This window comes from Macaca mulatta, chromosome 1 (genome assembly GCF_049350105.2).
Source record: "Macaca mulatta isolate MMU2019108-1 chromosome 1, T2T-MMU8v2.0, whole genome shotgun sequence".
Classification (NCBI taxonomy): domain Eukaryota; kingdom Metazoa; phylum Chordata; class Mammalia; order Primates; family Cercopithecidae; genus Macaca; species Macaca mulatta.
Window position 1 is genome coordinate 181,361,382 of NC_133406.1, and position 24,572 is coordinate 181,385,953.

Here is a 24,572-nt window from a genome sequence, read left to right on the forward strand (position 1 = left end):
TTTCAAGACAGTGATAGCAGAGCACTAAACCAAGTTCAGAATTCTCCTGAGCGTGCCCACCTGTCCACAACCCCAACCACATATGACTGCACAGGTCACAAACTCACAAAGCTGGGCTTGCTAGCTTAAGTTAGTAAGTGGAAAAGCTGAGACTTAAGCACAGGTGTGTTGATCTTGGAAGTCCAGGGTCTCAATTAGTAAGTATGCCTATAATGGGAATGCCCTAAATCAGGCTGAAACTGATAATCATTCCAGATCATTCAGCTTGTGTAGGCATTGCCCTCCATCTCCTACCCATAGAGCAGCTGGGGAATCAGATAAAAGGTTGAGGAGGAGGAGGACTTCAGGAACTCACAGGAAAAAGTACTTAATCTGGGCCAGTAGTGACAAGCCTTACTGTTCCCAGGCTTCCTCCTGCTATTTAGGCTCCACCCCTTGAGAGGGTCCTAGACCAATTACAGCAAATTTAGAGGAGCCTGAGTAGGACAGTGAAGGCACTTCATGCAAGTGTTTACAGAATTGGGAGTGGTTAGCCAGGAGACCAGAAGAATCATGGCTGTCGTCAAATCTCTTCTTCCCTGGGGAGTTAGAAGCTCTGTGACAGCAGGGATCTATCTTGCTCATCATGATACCCCAAGTGTCTGGCATAGTGCCTAGGACACAGTTAATGCTCAAGAAATAGTAAATGAAGGAATTAATTATTAAGAGCCTGCTGAATGTTAATTGGAAGAGGGATTAGATGTGTTTTGTCCCCCTCTCCCCCCAGGAGGAAATCAGTTTTAAAGTAGTAGGTAGACTTTGATGTTTGAATATAAGAAAGTTCTACAGCCCCAAGATGGAACAGGCTACTGGCAGGTCCTTTTCATAAGAGGGTCTTGAGTGTGGAGATGGTGACAAGAGTATTTCCTAAATGCATTCCTTAGAATACCAGACACGGCAAATAGGTTTCTACTCCCATGGCAGTTCCAGCTGATTGATTGTGGCTACCTTTCTTTCAGGAAGAAATTGTGCTGTGATCAATCACTGATGCATGCCATGAGCACACGAATGCCATTTTAATGTCTTTCTTAAACCTCAGTGTTTGTGACTCTATGAATCTGCACATTTTATCCAACCCAAAAATGATGGGTAAGGTTAACTTCAGGGCTCCAGTGAAAAGCAAATTAATTGAAACTGAGCTCATTTCTACATGTGGCTAGAGCAATACCTAACTTTCTTTCTTCAGAAGCATTCTCCTACCCTAATTAGAAAATTATTTGAAACACATTGTTGTTCAATTCTAGTTAAATCCAAAGTTATGGAGGTTTTGAGGATTTTTGTTTTTTGGTTTTGAGCTTGGCTACTGTAAATATAATATCCAGCCCCACTGGGCAATTCTGGATGTCACATTCACTATGCTTACAGACATCTGTGGAGATAGAACTCTGAATAAATCTGTCTAAAGAGCAATAAAGAATTACATTACTTCATAGCAATGTTAACCTTTGGAGGCAAAAGTCCAGACACGTTGAGGAATGGAAAATGAGGACAGAGGGGGTACAATTCCATTAACTCTCTTCAAAAGAAAAGGCCAAAAGGGGATTAAAATCTATAGCATGTTCACAAAGGGCAGAAAATAAAAGAGTCCCACTTTGAAGAGTAAAGATTGAATATTTGCCATTGTTTCCTGTGTCCTCCACAAAAGGCGTTTATTAATTTACACTTAAGGCTGTGCCTAACTCAGTTAATTGAGTTTTAAAAATAATTCAGAGAGTCACTAAAATTTTATTCAAAATTTAATATATGTGTGTGTGTATGTGTGTGAGAGAGAGAGAGAGAGAGAGCGAGAGAGAGAGAGAGAAATGGTCCACAGCTAGCTTTATACTCCTGAAAAAATTAAGAAATCCTAGATCAATTTCCTCATTTTATCTTGATTCAGATATTCACTGAGTGCTGAGCTATGTGCTAAATACTATCCTAAATATTTTAACTAAATATTTCTTCATCTAACCCTTCTATGAAGTAAGTAATACTGTCTGCCCCCACCATATTTTCTGCTCCAGGAAACAGAAACTCAGAGTTTAAATAACAGTAATTGCTACCATTTATTGAATACTTCTAATGTACCGATTGTTTTTATATCTCATTTAATCTGACAACAATTCTATGAAGTAGATGTTATTTCCTTCCTATTTAATCAATGATGAACTAAATGGTCAAAAAATGTTTGGTTACTTCTGAGGCTATTTGGCTAGGTATCTGACACATGGGTTTGAGCTCAGGTATAATACCAAATCCTGAACTTTAGTCATTACACCATGCTATCTTTTCTTAATAGCCTGCAGCATTTGCACATGAGTATGCTTCACCTTGAATAGCAGGATATTATTTAATAGGAGCTCCCACAGCATTTACTGCCTAACTGACCCCTCTTATTATCTGAATTAGTCACACTAACTTCCCTTCCTTTCTATCCATACACATTTCAGAAGAGGCAATATATTTAATCAAATGTAACGTAAAAATATCTTTCAGCTTTCCTTCTGCAGAAGATTTTCCCAGGCCAGCAAAAGTTGTGTCTACAAGTGTTTGCTTGCATGTTCCTGTAAGGCTCTCTCACAAGCCAAGTGAGACTCAGGTGAGTCTCAGGTGGGACTTACTGAGACTCAGGTGAGTTTGTTGCTGGGATGAAGATGAGTCTTCCAGGTGGAGATGAAGAAAGATAACAACTAGAGACTGATAAAGTCAGCAGAGGGGATTCTCTCCTCTCTAAATTTCTTTTATCTTTCAAGGCTCCACATAAAACTCCCTTCTTGGCCAGGCACTGTGGCTCACACCTGTAATCCCAACACTTTGGGAGGCCAAGGTGGGCAGATCACGAGGTCAGGAGATCAAGACCATCCTGGTTAACACAGTGAAATCCTGTCTCTACTAAAAATACAAAAATTAGCCAGGCATGGTGGCGCCTGTAGTCCCAGCTACTCCCAAGGCTGAGACGGGAGAATGGCATGAACCCAGGAGGCAGAGCTTGCAGTGAATCGAGATCATGCCACTGCACTCCAGACTCAGAAGAGAGGTTTAATTGGCTCACAGTTATGCAGGTTGTACAAGCATGGCACCATCATCTGCTCAGCTTCTGGTGAGGACCCCAGGGAGCTTTCAATCATGGTGAAAGGTGAAGGGGAGTCAACGTGTTACAGAGCGGGAGCAAGAAACAGGGAGAAGTGCCACACTCTTTTAAACAACCTCTTTAAACAACTAGTACGACAAGAACTCACTTATCACCAAGGAAATAGTGCTAAACCATTCATGAGGGATCTGTCCCCATGACCCACTCACCTCCCAGCAGACACCACCTCCAACACTGAGAATCACATTTCAACATGAGATTTGGAGGGACAAACATCCAAACCATATTGGGGGAGACTGTGAAGGACCTATGTGTAGGCTCTGCTCTTGACTTTATTTTGTCTGTACAATATCATTTTCAGTTATTTGAATATCTTACTGCATTTTACCTTATTCCATTATATAAACAAGTGGGAAATAGGAGTTGGAAAGACTGATTATGAAGATGAGAAGTAAACAACTATATAAAGAATGCAGTTTTCAAAGATAGAAACCATTAAATATGCCTAAACCAATGATTGTTTTAGCTTTAATTAAAGACTTGTGGGACAAAAGACTGTGGATACAGTCTGGAGAAATGAACTACATTTTAAAAAGTGCTTTTCCTTAAAAAAAAAAAAGAAAAAAAAATTCTGGGAGAAGAAACCCAGAAAGGAAACAGCAGTATTCTTAGCGTGACTGTTCCGTGTTGTTATTGCACCAGAATTGAATTAATTGTAACTTTTAGTTCATGCTGTACTCTCATTATGTCCATCTTTTATTTTATTAATAATAACATAAATATTGTATCTGATGAACCTGCCACCAAACATTAAAACTAGAACATTGGCACTTGCTTCTCCCTTCCCGCGTGTTCCTTTTCTTCCCTTCTCTCTGTCTTTCCTTTCAAATTAACCCCTTTCCTAACTCTCCTAACTCCTGTGATGTCTCTTCCCTTATTTTAATACACCATTTATACAGTCATATACATATTACATACACCATATACATATACTAAGTATATATGCTTGTGTATATATACACAGACACATATGTAATATATATACTATTTATTTTTATTTAAATTTTTAAAATTTCAATTATTTTAGGGGTACAAGTGGTTTTTGGTTACACTGACGGATTGTACAGTGGTGAAGTCTAGGATTTTAATGTATCCATCACCCAAGTAGTGTACATTGCACCTAATAAGTAATTTTTATCCCTCCCCCAATCCCCCTACTTTCTGAGTCTCTAATGTCCATTGTATCACTCTGTATGCCTTTACATGCCCATAGCTTAGCTTCCACATATAAGTGAGAACATGAGGCATTTGGTTTTCAATTCCTGAGTTACTTCACTTACAATGGCCTCCAGTTTGTAAAAGACATTATTTAGATCTTTATTATGGCTGAGTAGTATTCCATGGCATATATATACCAAATTTTCTTTATCCACTCTTCAGTTGATGGGCACTTAAGTTGATTCTACATCTTTGCAATTGTGAATTATACTGCAATAAACATACATTTATAGGTGACTTTTTGATATATTTCTTTTGGGTAGATACCCAGTAGTGGGATTGCTGGATCAAATGGCAGATCTACTTTTTGTTCTTTGAGAAATTTCCATCCTGTTTTTCACAGAGGTTGTACTAATTTACATTCCCATCAGCAGTGTATAAGCATTTCTTTTTCATCACAGCCACACCAACATCTAGTGTTTTTTTGCCTTTTTAATGGCCACTCTGGCTGGGATAAGGCAGTATTTCATTATGGTTTTAATTTGCATTTCCCTGATGAGCAGTGATGTTGAGCATTTTTTCATGTTTGTTGGCCATTTGTATATCTTCTTTTGAGAAATGTCCATTCTTGTCCTTTGCCCACTTTTCTTTTTTTTTTTTAATTTATTTATTATTATTATACTTTAAGTTGTAGGGTACATGTGCATAACGTGCAGGTTTGTTACATATGTATACTTGTGCCATGTTGCTGTGCTGCACCCATCAACTCATCATTTACATCAGGTATAACTCCCAATGCAATCTCTTCCCCCATCCCCCCTCCCCATGATAGGCCCCGGTGTGTGATGTTCCCCTTCCTGAGTCCAAGTGATCTCATTGTTCAGTTCCCACCTATGAGTGAGAACATGCGGTGTTTGGTTTTCTGTTCTTGTGATAGTTTGCTAAGAATGATGGTTTCCAGCTGCATCTATGTCCCTACAAAGGACACAAACTCATCCTTTTTGATGGCTGCATAGTATTCCATGGTGTATATGTGCCACATTTTCTTAATCCAATCTGTCACTGATGGACATTTGGGTTGATTCCAAGTCTTTGCTATTGTGAATAGTGCTGCAATAAACATACGTGTGCATGTGTCTTTATAGCAGCATAATTTATAATCCTTTGGGTATATACCCAGTAATGGGATGGCTGGGTCATATGGTACATCTAGTTCTAGATCCTTGAGGAATCGCCATACTGTTTTCCATAATGGTTGAACTAGTTTACGATCCCACCAACAGTGTAAAAGTGTTCCTATTTCTCCACATCCTCTCCAGCATCTGTTGTTTCCTGACTTTTTAATGATCACCATTCTAACTGGTGTGAGATGGTATCTCATTGTGGTTTTGATTTGCATTTCTCTGATGGCCAGTGATGATGAGCATTTTTTCATGTGTCTGTTGGCTGTATGAATGTCTTCTTTTGAGAAATGTCTGTTCATAACCTTTGCCCACTTTTTGATGGGGTTGTTTGTTTTTTTCTTGTAAATTTGTTTGAGTTCTTTGTAGGTTCTGGATATTAGCCCTTTGTCAGATGAGTAGATTGCAAAAATTTTCTCCCATTCTGTAGGTTGCCTGTTCACTCTGATGGTAGTTTCTTTTGCTGTGCAGAAGCTCTTTAGTTTAATGAGATCCCATTTGTCAATTTTGGCTTTTGCTGCCGTTGCTTTTGGTGTTTTAGACATGAAGTCTTTGCCCATGCCTATGTCCTGAATGGTACTACCTAGGTTTTCCTCTAGGATTTTTATGGTATTAGGTCTAACATTTAAGTCTCTAATCCATCTTGAATTAATTTTCGTATAAGGAGTAAGGAAAGGATCCAGTTTCAGCTTTCTACTTATGGCTAGCCAATTTTCCCAGCACCATTTATTAAATAGGGAATCCTTTCCCCATTTCTTGTTTCTCTCAGGTTTGTCAAAGATCAGATGGCTGTAGATGTGTGGTATTATTTCTGAGGACTCTGTTCTGTTCCATTGGTCTATATCTCTGTTTTGGTACCAGTACCATGCTGTTTTGGTTACTGTAGCCTTGTAGTATAGTTTGAAGTCAGGTAGTGTGATGCCTCCAGCTTTGTTCTTTTGACTTAGGATTGTCTTGGAGATGCGGGCTCTTTTTTGGTTCCATATGAACTTTAAAGCAGTTTTTTCCAATTCTGTGAAGAAACTCATTGGTAGCTTGATGGGGATGGCATTGAATCTATAAATTACCTTGGGCAGTATGGCCATTTTCACGATATTGATTCTTCCTATCCATGAGCATGGTATGTTCTTCCATTTGTTTGTGTCCTCTTTGATTTCACTGAGCAGTGGTTTGTAGTTCTCCTTGAAGAGGTCCTTTACATCCCTTGTAAGTTGGATTCCTAGGTATTTTATTCTCTTTGAAGCAATTGTGAATGGAAGTTCATTCCAGAGTTGGCTCTGAACCAACTCCTGGATTCATTGATTTTTTTTTTTTTTTTTTTTTTTTTTTAAGACGGAGTCTCGCTCTGTTGCCCAGGCTGGAGTGCGGTGGCCAGATCTCAGCTCACTGCAAGCTCCACCCCCGGGTTCACGCCATTCTCCTGCCTCAGCCTCCCGAGTAGCTGGGACTACAGGCGCCCGACACCTCGCCCGGCTAGTTTTTTGTATTTTTTAGTAGAGACGGGGTTTCACCGTGTTAGCCAGGATGGTCTCGATCTCCTGACCTTGTTATCCGCCTGTCTCGGCCTCCCAAAGTGCTGGGATTACAGGCTTGAGCCACTGCGCCCAGCCGATTCATTGATTTTTTGGAGAGTTTTTTGTGTCTCTATCTCCTTCAGTTCTGCTCTGATCTTAGTTATTTCTTGCCTTCTGCTAGCTTTCGAATGTGTTTGCTCTTGCTTCTCTAGTTCTTTTAATTGTGATGTTAGAGTGTCAATTTTAGATCTTTCCTGCTTTCTCTTGTGGGCATTTAGTGCTATAAATTTCCCTCTACACACTGCTTTAAATGTGTCCCAGAGATTCTGGTATGTTGTCTCTTTGTTCTCATTGGTTTCAAAGAACATCTTTATTTCTGCCTTCATTTTGTTATGTACCCAGTAGTCATTCAGGAGCAGGTTGTTCAGTTTCCATGTAGTTGAGCGGTTTTGATTGAGTTTCTTAGTCCTGAGTTCTAGTTTGATTGCACTGTGGTCTGAGAGACAGTTTGCTATAATTTCTGTTCTTTTACATTTGCTGAGGAGTGCTTTACTTCCAATTACGTGGTCGATTTTGGAGTAAGTACGATGTGGTGCTGAGAAGAATGTATATTCTGTTGATTTGGGGTGGAGAGTTCTATAGATGTCTATTAGGTCTGCTTGCTGCAGAGATGAGTTCAATTCCTGGATATTCTTGTTAACTTTCTGTCTCATTGATCTGTCTAATGTTGACAGTGGAGTGTTGAAGTCTCCCATTATTATTGTATGGGAGTCTACGTCTCTTTGTAAGTCTCTAAGGACTTGCTTTATGAATCTGGGTGCTCCTGTATTGGGTGCATATATATTTAGGATAGTTAGCTCTTCCTGTTGAATTGATCCCTTTACCATTATGTAATGGCCTTCTTTGTCTCTTTTGATCTTTGATGGTTTAAAGTCTGTTTTATCAGAGACTAGTATTGCTACCCCCGCTTTTTTTTTGTTCTCCATTTGCTTGGTAAATCTTCCTCCATCCCTTTATTTTGAGCCTATGTATGTCTCTGCGTGTGAGATGGGTCTCCTGAATACAGCAGACTGATGGGTCTTGACTCTTTATCCAGTTTGCCAGTCTGTGTCTTTTAATTGGAGCATTTAGTCCATTTACATTTAAGGTTAAGATTGTTATGTGTGAACTTGATCCTGCCATTATGATATTAACTGGTTATTTTGCTCGTTAGTTGATGCAGTTTCTTCCTAGCCTCGATGGTCTTTACATTTTGGCATGTTTTTGCAATGGCTGGTACCGGTTGTTCCTTTCCATGTTTAGTGCTTCCTTCAGGGTCTCTTGTAAGGTAGGCCTAGTGGTGACAAAATCTCTAAGTATTTGCTTATCTGTAAAGGATTTTATTTCTCCTTCACTTATGAAACTTAGTTTGGCTGGATATGAAATTCTGGTTTAAAATTCTTTTCTTTAAGAATGTTGAATATTGGCCCCCACTCTCTTCTGGCTTGGAGAGTTTCAGCCGAGAGATCTGCTGTTAGTCTGATGGGCTTCCCTTTGTGGGTAACCCGACCTTTCTCTCTGGCTGCCCTTAAGATTTTTTCCTTCATTTCAACTTTGGTGAATCTGGCAATTATGTGTCTTGGAGTTGCTCTTCTCGAGGAGTATCTTTGTGGCATTCTCTGTATTTCCTGGATTTGAATGTTGGCCTGCCCTACTAGGTTGGGGAAGTTCTCCTGGATGATATCCTGAAGAGTGTTTTCCAACTTGGTTCCATTTTCCCCCTCACTTTTAGGCACCCCAATCAGACGTAGATTTGGTCTTTTTACATAATCCCATACTTCTTGCAAGCTTTGTTCATTTCTTTTTCTTCTTTTTTCTTTTGGTTTCTCTTCTCGCTTCATTTCATTCATTTGATCCTCAATCGCTGATACTCTTTCTTCCAGTTGATCGAGTCGGTTACTGAAGCTTGTGCATTTGTCACGTATTTCTCGTGTCATGGTTTTCATCTCTTTCATTTCGTTTAGGACCTTCTCTGCATTAATTACTCTAGCCATCAATTCTTCCACTTTTTTTTCAAGATTTTTAGTTTCTTTGCGCTGGGTACGTAATTCCTCCTTTAGCTCTGAGAAATTTGATGGACTGAAGCCTTCTTCTCTCATCTTGTCAAAGTCATTCTCCGTCCAGCTTTGATCCGTTGCTGGCGATGAGCTGCGCTCCTGTGCCGGGGGAGATGCGCTCTTATTTTTTGAATTTCCAGCTTTTCTGCCCTGCTTTTTCCCCATCTTTGTGGTTTTATCTGCCTCTGGTCTTTGATGATGGTGATGTACTGATGGGGTTTTGGTGTAGGTGTCCTTCCTGTTTGATAGTTTTCCTTCTAATAGTCAGGACCCTCAGCTGTAGGTCTGTTGGAGATTGCTTGAGGTCCACTCCAGACCCTGTTTGCCTGGGTATCAGCAGCAGAGGCTGCAGAAGATAGAATATTTCTGAACAGCGAGTGTACCTGTCTGATTCTTGCTTTGGAAGCTTCCTCTCAGGGGTGTACTCCACCCTGTGCGGTGTGGGGTGTCAGACTGCCCCTAGTGGGGGATGTCTCCCAGTTAGGCTACTCAGAGGTCAGGGACCCACTTGAGCAGGGAGTCTGTCCCTTCTCAGATCTCAACCTCCGTGTTGGGAGATCCACTGCTCTCTTCAAAGCTGTCAGACAGAGTCGTTTGCGTCTGCAGAGGTTTCGACTGCCTTTGTTATTGTTTACTGTGCCCTGTCCCCAGAGGTGGAGTCTACAGAGACAGGCAGGTTTCCTTGAGCTGCTGTGAGCTCCACCCAGTTGGAGCTTCCCAGCAGCTTTGTTTACCTACTTAAGCCTCAGCAATGGCGGGCGCCCCTCCCCCAGCCTCGCTGCTGCCTTGCCGGTAGATCACAGACTGCTGTGCTAGCAATGAGGGAGGCTCCGTGGGTGTGGGACCCTCCCGGCCGGGTGTGGGATATGATCTCCTGGTGTGCCTGTTTGCTTAAAGCGCAGTATTGGGGTGGGAGTTACCCGATTTTCCAGGTGTTGTGTGTCTCAGTTCCCCTGGCTAGGAGAAGGGATTCCCTTCCCCCTTGTGCTTCCCAGGTGAGGCGATGCCTCGCCCTGCTTCAGCTCTCGCTGGTCGGGCTGCAGCAGCTGACCAGCACCGATCGTCCGGCACTCCCCAGTGAGATGAACCCAGTACCTCAGTTGAAAATGCAGAAATCACCGGTCTTCTGTGTCGCTCTCGCTGGGAGTTGGAGACTGGAGCTGTTCCTATTCGGCCATCTTGCTCCGCCCTCCCCCTTTGCCCACTTTTCAATGAGATTATTTGTTTTTTTTCCTTGCTGATTTGTTTGAGTTCCCTGTAGACTCTGGATGTTACTCCTTTTTTGGATGCATAATTCAGACATGTATATTTATTATTACATTGTAAAGATTCAGTTACTTTGGTGCATAGAGCTGTACTTTATTTCTTTTACTGCTGATTATATTCTCTTATGTGAATATACCACCATGTATTTATTCATTCTGACACTGATGGGGATTTGGGGTTTTCCTTAATTACCTACCATATGAAGAAATCTCTGATGTTTTTCTGTCACCATTTCAAATTTCCCATCAACTCACTGAAATGAGTATTATTTTCTTCAATTTTTTGGGTGAGGACACTAAACTCAGAGAGGGTATGGCACTCTCCTGATCACAGGGCCACACAGTGGCAGAGCCAATGTTTCAGTTCACTTCTGTGCAAATGCAAAGCCTGCCTTAGTGCTTCCTTCCTTCCTGGAGGCTCAGTTTTTGACCCACTCTGCTAAAGCCTCAGGAGACCTCCCCAGCTCATTCTTGTTTTTTTTTCTGAGCCCTTTTGATGAGTCATTGCTGGGGTAAAGAGGGGATTTCCAGAGCTACCCCTGTCAGTAGATGTCAAAACAATATGTTCACTCAGGCAATTCCATGGGTAGTAGTCAGTTACACTAAAAATTTTTGGTCTAGCCAGTTGGGCGGGGTTGCATTGACACAACAAGCTGCTTGAATGAATTTTCTCCTTTTCTACTATTTGTGTTTTCACATAGGTAATAATAGTAATCCTTTACTTGTGAACGGAGCTGTCTGATTTCCAAAGCTCTCTCTGAGTAAGAAAGGTATTATTGGCCCCACTTTGCAGCTCAGAAAACCAGCTTTTAGGGAGATGAAGTGATTCCGCTACTAAGTGGTAGCTTGGAAAAGGGATTTCTAGTCCTGTGTATGCTCTGCTTTTCTATACAAATATTTGCTACTTAGATTAAATACATCAGTCTATGATGGAATCTGAAAATCCAATTCTCAGGACATTTCCCAAACACAGTCTTATTCACTATTAAGAGTCCCATTATTTCCAGTAGAAAGATACCCAGTTGGTTCTCTAACCCCCAAAATATTTGAAAACCACAAATTTTGCTGAATGACAGTCACAATACAAGGAGGAGATGGGTGATATAGCATGATGTCGTTTGAAGGTTCTAGGATACACTCCTCCCTTAAAATCTCTTTCTCACTGTCTGTCACAGAGATTGACTCTCCACTACTTCCCCACTTGCACCTGGGTTGTTTTCAACCTTTAAAAGACCTTTATGAAAAGGTGAAATCTAATGTAGATCCTACTTAGAAATATAAAAAACTTAGACAAATTGTTAGCTATGTGTTCTTTCAATATTACATTGGAGTGCATTGTCTAATAGCCATACCCAAGGACTATTTAATTCTCTGTGGAAGTGCACCATTGTTTGACTCAGTATTTTCTGTTGTTTAAGGTCCAGACTCCATGAGGAAATATAACTCGTAGATTTTTTTCCAACACATGTGCAAATAATTTTTTTTGGAAGAAAGTAACCCCAAAGATTAAGGTTTTATTTCCCTGTAGGACATTGACAAGTTTTGTGTTTATCCCAGCAATTTTATTCAAACATTTTTTTTTACTTTTATTTTAAGTTCAGAGATACATGGGCAGGTTTGTTATATGTGTAAACTTGAGTCATGGGGGTTTATTATACTGATTATTTCATCACCCAGATATTAAGCCCAGTACCTGTTAGTTATTTTTTCCTGATCCTCTCCCTCCTCCCACCCTTTACTCTCTGGTAGGCCCTAGTGTGTGTTGTTCCCCTCTATGTGTCCATGTGTTCTCATCATTTGGAGCCCACTTATAAGTGAGAACATGCAATATTTGGTTTTCCATACCTGTGTTAGTTTGCTAAGGATAACAGCCTGCAGCTCCACCCATGTTCCTGCAAAGGACATTATCTCCTTTTTCATGGCTGCATAGGATTCCATGGTATATATATACCATATTTTCTTTATTCAGTCTACCTTTGATGGTCATTTAAGTTGGCTCCATGTCTTTGCCATTGTGAATAGTGCTGTAGTGAACATATGCATACATGTGTGACAAATAGGATCTAATTAAACTAAAGGGCTTTTGTACAGCAAAGGAAACTATCAACAGAGTGAATAGACAACCTACTGAATGGGAGAAAATGTTTGCAAACTATGTATCTGACAAAAGTCTAGTATCCAGCATCTATGAGAAACTTAAACAAATTTACAAGAAAAAGATCCCAAACTACCCTATTAAAAAGTGGGCAAATGACATGAATAGACACTTTTCAAAAGAAAACATACATGTGGCCAACAATTATATGGAAAAAAGCTCAACATCACTAATCATTAGAGAAATACAAATCCAAACCACAATGAGATGCCATCTCACACCCATAAAATGGCTATTATTAAAAAGTCAAAAAACAACATGCTGGCAAATTTGTGGGAAAAAAGGAACACACTGTTGGTGGGCATGTAAATTAGTTCAACCATTGTGGAAGACAGTGTTGTCAACTCCTCAAAGACCTAAAAATAGATACCATTCAACCTAGGAATCCTATTACTGGGTGTATACCTAAAGGAATGTAAATTTTTCTATTGTAAAGACACATCCAGCATTCCTTCTACAGTGCATATAAACACCAGTGTCTCACATGTTTTTTTAGATGATCTTTACAAATCTGCTGTCTTTTTCATTGATTAATTAGATTAATCTTGGGCATGTGTTCACTTTATTTTTCTCTATAATTAAAGAATATATATATATGTTGGCAGTCCTAATTTTTTCATGCCTAGCTAAGGGTGTTTCAGTTATAATATTGCATAATGAATGATCTAAAATTAGAAATGTAAAGCATTTACATTTACAGAGAAACCTTGAAAACTGAGTTTTTGGACATGACTTGGGATGGGAGGTCAGGCACACCTCATTATATGCTATCCATTGCTAACTGCCATTAGGGTTTCTTTTCTCAGGGCTAAACAGAAATCAGCCCTTTTAAAAGACTCCACCGCTGATAACCAAATGCATTACGCTGCCCCTTATATTTGGCATGATAAGAGATCACCAACCACAGAGTGGTTCTGGCCAGTCCACGGATAATGTGCAGTAAGGTTTTTCACATCCTCTTTTTCACCTTTTAATGACAGAGGGCTGAAAACTCCACACTCAGATCGTGCAAACACAACCATTTCTTTTTTAACATAGGTTCCCTGGAGAAGCATGAAGCTTACTTTCCAGGCATACACTTCTCCTATCATAAGTATTAAGGACTCCTCCAACAGCTTATTAAATATGTATATTTGGTCACCCTGCTCAGCATAAATTCCTGTTCCCGTTGCCTCTCTCTCAAGGTGCCTGTTTCTGGATTCTGACCAGAGGCTACACTTCTCAGCCTGTCAGAGTGTCCACCCTGTAGGCTGCAACACTATGAAAAATAAAGCTCTCCTTTTAAAATTTATGAACCTTATCAGTCTTCAGATGACAGGGTTGTTAAAAATAGTACTGGACTTTTGGATTAGGAAAGCAATTTAAAAGGAGGAAGCAAAAAGAGAGAGGGTAGCCTGAGCTAAGCTCATCTTAATTTTAAATAATAATAATGTGATGTTAATTGAACCCCAAATTGGTGAAGCAGGTCATACAGTTATGAGGATAAAGAAATAATACTTATAAAAATCTTGATACCATTGTTTGAATACTTACTGTGCACATTACCTTGCACCGTTCCTGATACATAGAAGATGCTTAATATTTGGTAATCATGACTAATAACATTAATTAATATATTATTGGTTCTAGTGGTTAAAACACTAATTCGACTTGGTGGCAAACACAGTTCTGTTAAAATAATTAAGTAATAATGCCAATGGTCACCTGATTTTTAAATCTCATTCTTTAAGTGAACTCTGATCAGTGCAAGAAGGGCTATTGTTTGAGATGAGGAAGGAAAGGTTGCTGCAAAAGGCATCATCACAGCTGAGTTGTAAGTGCCGGCAATCCTTCCTGCAGCTGGGAACTTGACAGGAAAGCAGAGATTCACTCCTCACCCACTAGGATGGTTACTAACCAGGCCTGCCTCTGATTGAAAGCAGGACAGGCTTTGTTTGCGTATTTTTCATCCTCCACACACAGCCCAACCCTGGGGGACTCTGCCAAGGAAGAAAATAATTACTTGTAGATAGGGACAACTTGGCAAATCTCCAGATTTTGGAGAGGGATCTTCATCTTTCTCTTCCTCCTTTATCTCCTCTGCCTTTGCTGTCTCCTTCTCTTTCTCCTTTTTCTTCTCTACTTCTTTCCATCCTGAATTCAAATCCCACATATCCACATAGTCTTATCTATGTGACCTTGGGAGCATTTCTACTCCCACAGATGTTCTACCGACAATGACTTTGTGGTTAAGTAGTTTGGAGAAACCTAGGATACCAAATACCCTTCCTAGAAATTCACACTGCAACATACCCTGTCTATAGCTCTGAGCAATTCTGTGGTGAAGGCACCATTTAACCCTGTTCAACCTAGGGCCTAATCTCCTTTGTTCACAAATACAATAATATTTAATGAATTTTTTCATGATGTTTATTAATATTCCTCAGCGCTAGGGCTCTAAGGGCTTTGGATCAGGGCATTCCAAGAAGGGGGAAGAAGTACAAAGGTACAGAGATGTAAGATAATTTTGTTTGTTGGGGATGTTGTGGTGGGGGTTCTGGGAGAAAAATATGAAAGAAATTTGTTATGGCTCTTGTACATAGAAAAGAAGAGAGTGTAGATAAAGGCCTGTATCACCAGGAATTAGTTTATGAGTCACCTAGAAATGCCAATCTTAAAGCAAGTACAGAAGGTGGGTGAAAGGTACATTATACTAGGTCATCATCAAGTTTCATATACTTCTCTTACATTAGGAAAATGAACTAAAAGATTGTGGTGAATATGCCTGGAAGTGAAATTAAAGAGGAGACCTAAGTTGTAAACTGGGTATTTGAGTTTTATTTTCTTCGGTGATTCTCAGCTTTTGTCACATCATGGTACATGTTTTAGGTTCTCCAGAGAAGCAGAAGCAGTAGTAGGTAGATAGATAGATAGATAGATAGATAGATAGATAGATAGATAGATAGATCGATAGATAAGGAGATTTCATAGGGGAATCAGCTCATGTAGTTATGGAAGCTGAGAAGAACTAAGATATATTGTCTACAAGCTGGACTGAGAAAAGCTGGTCATATAATTCAGTACTTCAGTTCAAGTCTGAATGCCTGAGAACCAGGAGAGCTGATGTGATAACTCCTAGCCCAAAGCTGAAGGCCTGAGAACCATTCCAGGGAATGGGGATGGAATTGGAGGAGGGAGTGTGCCCTAACTGGTCTACGTCCCAGAGTCTGAAGGCCTGAGAACCAAGAGCTTCAATGTTCATGGGTAGGAGAAGATGGATGTTCTGGCTCAAGAAGGAAAAGAAAATTTGTTCTTCCTCCATCTTTTTGTTCTATTTGGACCCTCAAGGGATTAAATGGTGCCACCCACACTGGTGAGGGGACATCTTTTTTACTCCGTCTACTATTCAACTGCTAATCTTTTCTGGAAGAACCCTCCATTTTGGGAGGCCGAGATAGGCAGATCACCTGAGGTCGGGAGTTCGAGACCAGCCTGACTAACATGCAGAAACCCTGTCTCTACTAAAAATACAAAATTAGCCAGGCATGGTGGCGCATGCCTGTAATCCCAGCTATTCGGGAGGCTGAGGCAGGAGAATTGCTTGAACCCAGGAGGCAGAAGTTGCAGTGAGCCAAGATAGCACCATTGCACTCCAGCCTGGGCAACAATAGTGAAACACTGTCTTAAAACAAACAAGGAAAAAAAAAAAAAACAACCTTACTAACACACCAAGAAATCATGTTTTACCAGCTTTTGGGGCATCCCTTAGCCCAGTTAAGTTCACACATAAAACAAACCACTATGGTACACATAGAAAATTGTTGTATTTTTCATTTTGTAGGGTACACCAGAGTACATGGAGAAGGATGCTTGGCCCCAGGGAGAAGATTGGTATCTTAAGTGACTGTAAGCCCCTTGTGGCATGGCAGTGTGTGCTAGGGCAATTGGGAAGTGCTGCAGTAGGTGGTAGGTAGGGAGTAAGAGAAGAGCTGTAAGCAGGTAAGTTACCTGATTGGGATAGCACAAAGGGCTCTTGTGGTCTTCAACCGAGACCTAGAAAGGTTAGAGGCAGGTTGATCCTTTTAGAGCCACAGCCTTGCTATGGTCCCTCCACCACAGGATCTTTGCCACATGTCTTCCTTCTGCCTAGAGTTGCTCCTTCCAGCATCCCTGGTTTTCACCTTGTAATTGCCTATTCATCCTTTGGGTCTCAGCTCAAATGTCACTTATTCAAGACAGCTGTCCCTAATCCCTCAAACAAAGTCAAGTCTTGCACATATCTTATATATATCTCCTCCTTACCACTGATTTTCATTTATAATTATGCACATATTTCCTTGTGTGGTTATCATGACTATTTGTCATGCTATTTTCATGTTCCCTCCTCTCATCTCCACATGGCCAAATTCTAACCATCCTTAAGGCCCATCTTAAATTCCATTTCTCACCAGCCTCCACAGATGGAAATACTTTTCCTTTCTTTGCTGATCTATAAACACGGCTTCCAGACATTCCTAGTGGCTTCAAAAAACAGAGATTCAGGGACTTCTGCCTACTACTGTTGTTTTCTGAGACTTGCCCTTCTTTCCCCCTCCTCCCTTCAAATAGTTACTGTAAGATTGACCACCTTAATGCGGTGTGACTACAGCTGAGACCTCATTGCTTGGTCCAGGGGTATAGACACTTGGACCCTGGGCCAATGAGTGCGTTCCTTGGGGTTTTTAGGTTTGGGTTAGAAAGAGTTGTATCTACCTGTTTCCTATAGCTGAAGCGCTAAGATATAGTTCTCTGAAGCTGTCAAGAGCCATGGATTTGCTTTGTATAAAACATGAGCCTACAGCAAAAGAGAAGAATGAAGCTGTACATAGAGAGAAGCAGAAGTAAGATGTTGTCCTGTCAACGTGGTCAATCTGCCAGCTGTCAGGTTTCAGTTGTTCCTGAGCCCCAACTATATCCAACCTTCACCCAGCCTTGGAACTGTGAAATACCCATGGATACTTCCAATGCATTCTACATTTGCTTTATTTGGTTTAGGATGGGTTTCTGTCACTCTGTCACTAAGAACACAAACTAGTTAATATATGTTGTCCACTTTTGAGAGACCGTTGGGATGGTGTTTATTGCTTGAGTTGAAATTATAACTGTAATGAAGGATCCTAGATTTTAACATTTTGATTCTAAAATATATTTATCTTAAGTTTCCACTGGGAGACAGCACAATCTAATAGAAATATTATAGGCCTGGTAGCAAGCTTTGGGTTCATTTTTCCAAGTAGAAATTGTGAAGTTGGGCTATTGACTACACTATTCTGAGCCTTATCTCTCAAATGGAGATAATAATACCTACCACAGGGAGTTATTATCCTATGGTGTAATGAATAATGCATTAAAGGACTTGACACAGAATCTGGCTCACCATAGGCTTCCAGCATTCCACGTTTCACAGAAGCTAAGATATCATCAATTGCAATATGCATCATGATTTTATGTACCACTGAGAAAGGAGAAGCTGATTAATCAACTTTATGAGACATTCCCATTTCAGAGCTTTTACACTATAGAAAGAAGTGTGTCTTAGAGTTGCTGAAATATACTAAATTTATTGGGCACAGATGATCCAGGCACAATGTTAGGCACTGGTCATATAGGAGGGAGTAAGACTGGCACTGCTTTCAAAGTGCTCAGGATCTAATAAGTGATATGTTTCAGATTTTCAAAAGGACCCAGAATAAACTTAGAGGATGAGTTCATCACTCAAAGATGGCTGGAACCAAGAAGCAAAGCAGTGGAGAAACACTAGACTTTAATCCCCTTATATGTTGTTAGATCCTATAGCAGTTACATTTTCATGCTCTGCATACAATCCAAAACAAATTGTCTGCTTACAATTAAAATCCTGCTGAGTTTCCAACAGTTCAGCCCCCAGGGAGCTATTTGAACACCATGTCTTATCCACAATGACGCAATTCTACTTTTAAGGGACAATTAAGGGGTTTCCTTGTAAGTTAGGCCAAACTTTCTCCAACATACATGAAGGAAGTGCCTGGAAAAGAAAACATTTGAGGCTTGTTTTCATACTGTCACTTAAGAATAACAATTTCCAAAAAGAACTAAATTTTCTTTTTATCAAATTTGGATGGCTTGTGCTTTATAGCTGTTTGCAGGCTTTGGTAGAACAGAACAAAGTCCCTTAGGAAACTTAATGTAACAGTAACCAAATGTCCTTGTTAAGCAGCCATTTATGGGTCTATTAAATCTGATCTGAACTGTGATATTTTGTGGTAAATCTTTTCTCCAACACAAATTGCTCAATATGGACTTCCTAAGGCATCTACCCTGAGAGACAACTTCAACATCATCCCAGAAAAGCCAAATGTGTTTGCATCTTCTTGGGCAATGCTTCCAGAAGGGTGGGGGTAGGGGATTGAAAAAAGAACATTTTCTTTGCCTTATTTGCTTAAGAAGACTTAAAAATAATTTTAGAGATGGTTCAGTCTAAGTGCTTTCATGTTACAGATGAGATGGGGGACCAATAACTATTGCATTAACTATTTTGTGTAGACTAGGCACTGTCTTAAAGCCTGGGGATGCAGAGATAAAGAAGATATTTTCTCTGCCCTCAAGGTGCTCACTGTCCAGTGGGGGAAGAGAGATCAGTAAGTAGAGCAGTGAGTGCTGGGCAACCAGGGAGGCCCCCTAAACTAGGGCTGGCAGCTAGGGGGCGGGGAGGCAAACAATCTTCATTTTTAAAGTGCATTGTCAGGTTCTCTGCAGGAACCAGAATACATTCCTATGGTCTAAAGAGAGAGACTGTAATGAAGGACTAATAAAGGCAAAGTTAAGAAAGTAAACAATGGATTTTGAGGTACCCTGAGAATATTAATGGTGAGAAACCATTGTGTCCCTTAAAGCCAAAGGGGCCAGGGAAGAAATAGTGTATATAAGCCAGTAAGCATGGAGAGGCACCTTTTCAGCAAGAGCTGCAGAGGGTCACATAGAGGGTCACAGCTGCTGCCAGAAAAAAGGCACCAAAGCAAGGAGGGAGCAGCAAAGAAACATCTCATCCTCTCTCCGCTCTGGTTTTCCTATTTTCCATTGGTGCTTCCCATTGGCTGAACTCAACTGGAAACCAGATTGCAAATGTGATGTAACCTGACTAGGTCAGCCTCCCAAAACATAGAGCCGGGCAAAAACCCCAGAAAGAATGGATGTGGGAGAGAGGGCAAATGGAGACTAACCAGCACATCTGGCATTTATAATTTTTTAAGGGGCCTAAGTACACATGCACACACAAGCATGTACATTTGCACACACACACACACGCACACACACACACCCCCCTCATTCATTTGGCAAATACTCATCAAGTATCATTGGCCCTTGTTATCCATAGGGGTTTGGTTCCATGACCTCTCAGATACCAAAATCTGCAGATGCTCAAGTCCCTGATATAAAATGATGTAGTATTTGCATGTAACCTATGCACATCCTTCCATATACATTAAATCATCTCTAGATTAGTTATAATAGAAGCTTTAATAAAAGTTCTCCTCTGTGTCTTTGCTTGTGCTAATTCCTCTGCCTAGAATTCCCTCTTTTACCATTTATTTAAGAAAAAGACTTGATAGCAGCTGTAGAGACTGCATATGAAGAGTGCCGGGCAAGATAAGAGGATGGCCAGGAAGCAGTAGTGGAAGTTGGAGGGGAATGGGGAAGAAAATCAACAGGAACAGAGCTCAGAATGAAAAGCAAGTGCCAAAGCAGTGACAGCAATTTCAAGGTGGAATCTGTGAAACAAAAAGTTTACAGGAGCAAGTTAGTTTTAAATCTCCGTATCTAGCCGCCTTCAGCATTGTTTTGTGCTTGCCTTAAAGCTGCAAGTCTGAGTGGTTATTTCCTAATTAAAATGATTTGTTCTTTCCATTAGCATTCAGTAACACGTGAACACAGTTTGTTTCATTTAATAATCTGCCAGGGCCTCCATAGGTTGCTGATTAAAGTATAAACTATTTGGAAATAACTTTTGTGACATATCAAGAAACTTCAAACAGTATTCTTTAATCTCAGAATTTCACTAAAAATAAGATTAATAGCTAACACAACTCAGTGCGTAGTCAATACAGGCAATTATTTTAAGTGCTTTACAGGTAGTAGAACAGTTAAACTTCATTAACTCTGTGAGGTAGGTACTATTATTGTCCCAGTTTACTGATGAGGAAAAAAGCAAGGAAAGTAGAGTTGACATATCATGCCTACACTTGCACAGCTAGCATTTTGCAGTGCTAGAATTTAAGCCCATACAGTCTAACTTCAGAGTTGGCTCACTTAATACCATACTACACTGCCTTTCCATGTATGTAGGCAGATATATGGGTTAAGATCTATACAGAAAGGTAGGCATTACCATAGTCTTTATCCTGGGAAATATTTGTATACTTCTAAAAGTATAATTTACTTACAGCAATGTGCACAAACCTTAAGTGTTTAGCTCAATAAATTTAAAGTGTTTAGCTCAATACATCTTTAAATATAAATATACCCATGTAACCACCACCCACATCAAGCTATAGGACCTTTCCAGTACTCCATATGCCTTCTTCTTGTCAATAGTCCATACCTAGAAGTAATCACTATCTAATTTTCATAAACATAGATTAATTTTGCCTTTTCAAGAACTTAATATAAAGAAAATCATATAGTAGGTCTTCTCTTGTGACTAATTCTTTCATCAAGCTTAATGTTTGTAAGCCTCATCCATTTTTGGTGTATAACAATAGCTTGTTCTTTTATATTATTGTGTTATATTATATTGTATCAATTGGTCATTCATCATATGAATCTATCATAGTTTGCTTACTCATCCTCCTGCTGGACACTCATGTTGTTTTTAGTATGAAGCCATTATGAATAAAGTTGCTAAATATTTTTGTACATGTCTTTAATGAATATGTCATTTTATTTTTCGTAAGTAAATACCAGATTTGGAATTGCTGTATCTGAAAAACAGTTTTCCAAAGTGCTGGAACCAATTTACAATGACATCACTAATTTATAAGAGGAGTTCCAGTTACTCCACATCTTTGACAGTACTTGATGTTGTCAGGCTTATTAATTTTAGCCATTCTGGTGGGTTTGTAATGGTTTTTAATTGTGGTTTTATCTTGAATTTCTCATGAAATTGAACACCTTTCCATCTGCTTGACTATTTGAATAGCCTCTTTTGTCCAGTATCTGTTAGATAATTTTGCCTTTGTAAAATTGGGTTGTGTTTTTGTTATTTAATTTTGGAAGGAGTTCTTTACACATTCTGAGTATGATGATCTGTTGGATATATGTATTGTAAATAATGCCAATCTGGGTCTCTGGGTTGCTTCTCTAGCCTCTGTTTGCACCTTTAACTCTGTGCCTTGCCTATTTGCTTTTTGACAAACAGAAATTTCCAACATTAATAAAATCAATTTTATAATTTTTTTCTTTTAGGGTAAATTCTTTTTGTGTCTTATTTAATACATTTTACCTATGTCAAAGCCAGGAAGATATTCTTCTCTGTTTTCAACTAGAAGCTTGATTGCTTTAGACATCACATTTTGGTTCTACTTCAAATTAATCTTTGTGCATGGCCTGAAGTAGAGATCAAGCTTCCTTTATTTTCCACACTGATATTCAATATAAATTCAATATAAATGTAAACTGAGTGTCAATGTAGAAAATAAGGAAAACTTGCATTATTTATTGAAAAGATGGTCTTTTTCATACTGAATTGCAAAGCTTTAAGTCAAATGACCCTATGGGTGGGGATCTATTTCTGGACTCTATAATCTATTTTATTGTTCTGTTTTTCTAACTTAATACCAATACTGCACTGTCTTAATTACTGTAGCTTTATAATAAGTCTTGAAATCTGTTAAGTATTCCAATTTTGTTCTTTTTTAAAAAGATTGCTTTGATGGACACATTTTTTATGTCCAATAATAAAGAAATGACTACATAAATTATAGTACCTCCATGGAAATGCAATAGTATGCATCCAAATTCATAAAATTTTGAATGATGCAGAAAAACACAAGAAATAATACTGAGTGAAGAAAAAAGAACATCAACTTGCAAAACCTGTATGACCTCCATTATGTGCATGAAAAATATATAAAAAGAAGATGAAAGTTAAATATGCCAGAATGTCAACTGTGGCTCTCTTTTCAAAGTAAAGTTATAAATATCCATTTCTGCCATTTTCTTATTGATCTTGGATCCATTCACCACTTGCCATGATCTTCTTTGTATTGCAAGGGGCGGAACCCTGCAAACTATTTTTCTCATGCATTCTTCCTCTCTGTCAATCCATGAAGATTGGCCAACAGAAGGCACTAGAAAAGAGATTGGGAATGGGAGGAAGGAAGAAGACAGAGTATTTTTCTACCTTTCTTTGCTTACTCAGGCAGCATGTCCAGACTGTGTCTTCTCAATGGTTTCATCTCCCTCTATGTGGCTTTGGTAGCTTCTTAGTGAGCATACCACTTCTTTCTTTCATCCTGTCACCCTTAAGGGTGATAGTGGATCTCTGGGTTGCTTCTGTATTTCATGTTTGCACCTTTAGCTCTCCTAAGGCATATGGTATTAGTTCCTTAAATTATATTTCCTCTGTTGAATTATTTGGAGTGATTCTATTTTTCTTAACTGGACTTTGACCTAGTAATTACTATTTTATAAATTGTATTTTCCTACATTTTAAAAAAGTTGTGCAATAATGTGTGAATAGCTATTATAATCTCTCTCATATATATGTATATAGATGACTATTATAATCTCTGTATATATTTTTCTTCCAGTTTTTACCATGCTAGAAGAGGGAATCAAGCATTTGGATGATTTAACTAACAAGTATTTAGTATCTTCCCTAGGCTAGACAACTCTATCAATGAATTGGTACATATGATTGTGCTAGGTGCTGTAGATACAAAACATTGGACTGAGTTGCTATAAAAACTAATTTCTGATCTGGATTCTTTGTCTCTAATTTCTATGACCAAAAAAAAAAAAAAGCAGAAATTGGACATTATGTCACAGAGGAAAGGAAGCATAAAATAAATACTTTTTATTTTTAGCAGAAAGGATAGACGACATTTGGTTTGTGCCCCAGAATCAGGTAGAATGGGAAGGCTCGCAATGTTGACTCCTGGGGAGGAATTTAGACATAAAAGTTCTTTCTGGAAAATAATCAGAGAGAGAGAGAAAAAATTAATTCAGGGTGTTTTTGTCATCGATTGAGCTATTATTTTAAGGTCTGGAGAGAGTACCCTTTCTTCCCACTGCATTTTAGTACCATTCCTGTCAACATAAACCCCACAAAGATCAGAGGCGGAGGAAAAAGTATGTCTGTTTTTATTTGTTTGTCTTTCAGAAGCCAAGGGGAGAATAAATAAAAACTGCAGATCAAGAGAATAAAAGGCTATGGAAAGTAAGCAGTGTCCAGGCTGATTGTGTCCTTGGGGATGCAGTCCAGTTGGGCCTTTGTACCCTCCATGTCACACATCTTTGGAATGACCTTAGGACTGAGTTTCTTGCTTTCAAAAGCAGTTGCTCTGGGAGACAGCATGGTGACCTCTGAAAAACTTGGGACTTGGATTCAGAGTGTCTGAGTCTTGGTCCAGGCTTTCACCCAAAAATGTGGGGTGGCCTGAGCATGTTATTTATGCTGTGAGTTTCAGTTTCCACATCTCCAAAGTTGGGGGCAATAATATTCACCTGACAGAGCTGGTCTGTGAATTAAATCTTCTGCCTTTTATGTTTCAATAGTTTCTTACTTTCTTGCAGAGAGAGCCCATGTCCCTTGGTCTGACATATGAGGCCTTCAACTGACCCCACTCTCTTCTCATTCCACTCTGCTCTGAGTGTCCCGTGATCAGCTATACCTAAGAACTTGCATTATTCTTCCAGTGTTTTCTCACAGCCCTCATTCCTTTACACAAATAACTCCCTCTTCATGTAACACCCCCTTCTGCATTATCTGGCTAACAAACTTCTCTTCCCTGAAAACTCAGCTCTTCTTTAGTAAGTC

At 39.5% G+C, this 24,572-nt stretch overlaps 1 protein-coding gene and 1 long non-coding RNA gene across 2 annotated transcripts in view; one reads left to right on the top strand and one right to left on the bottom strand.

Annotated features, from left to right (window-relative positions):
- FGGY (FGGY carbohydrate kinase domain containing) overlaps positions 1–10,230 on the bottom strand; it is a 486,889-nt gene extending 476,659 nt beyond the window's left edge. The window contains exon 1 of the mRNA XM_077988455.1: positions 10,214–10,230. The gene's annotated coding sequence lies outside the window, so the exon portion shown is untranslated. The remainder of the gene's footprint in view (positions 1–10,213) is intronic.
- Positions 1–24,572, top strand: part of LOC144338568 (uncharacterized) — a 62,038-nt gene that overhangs the window by 23,825 nt on the left and 13,641 nt on the right. The window lies entirely within an intron of this gene.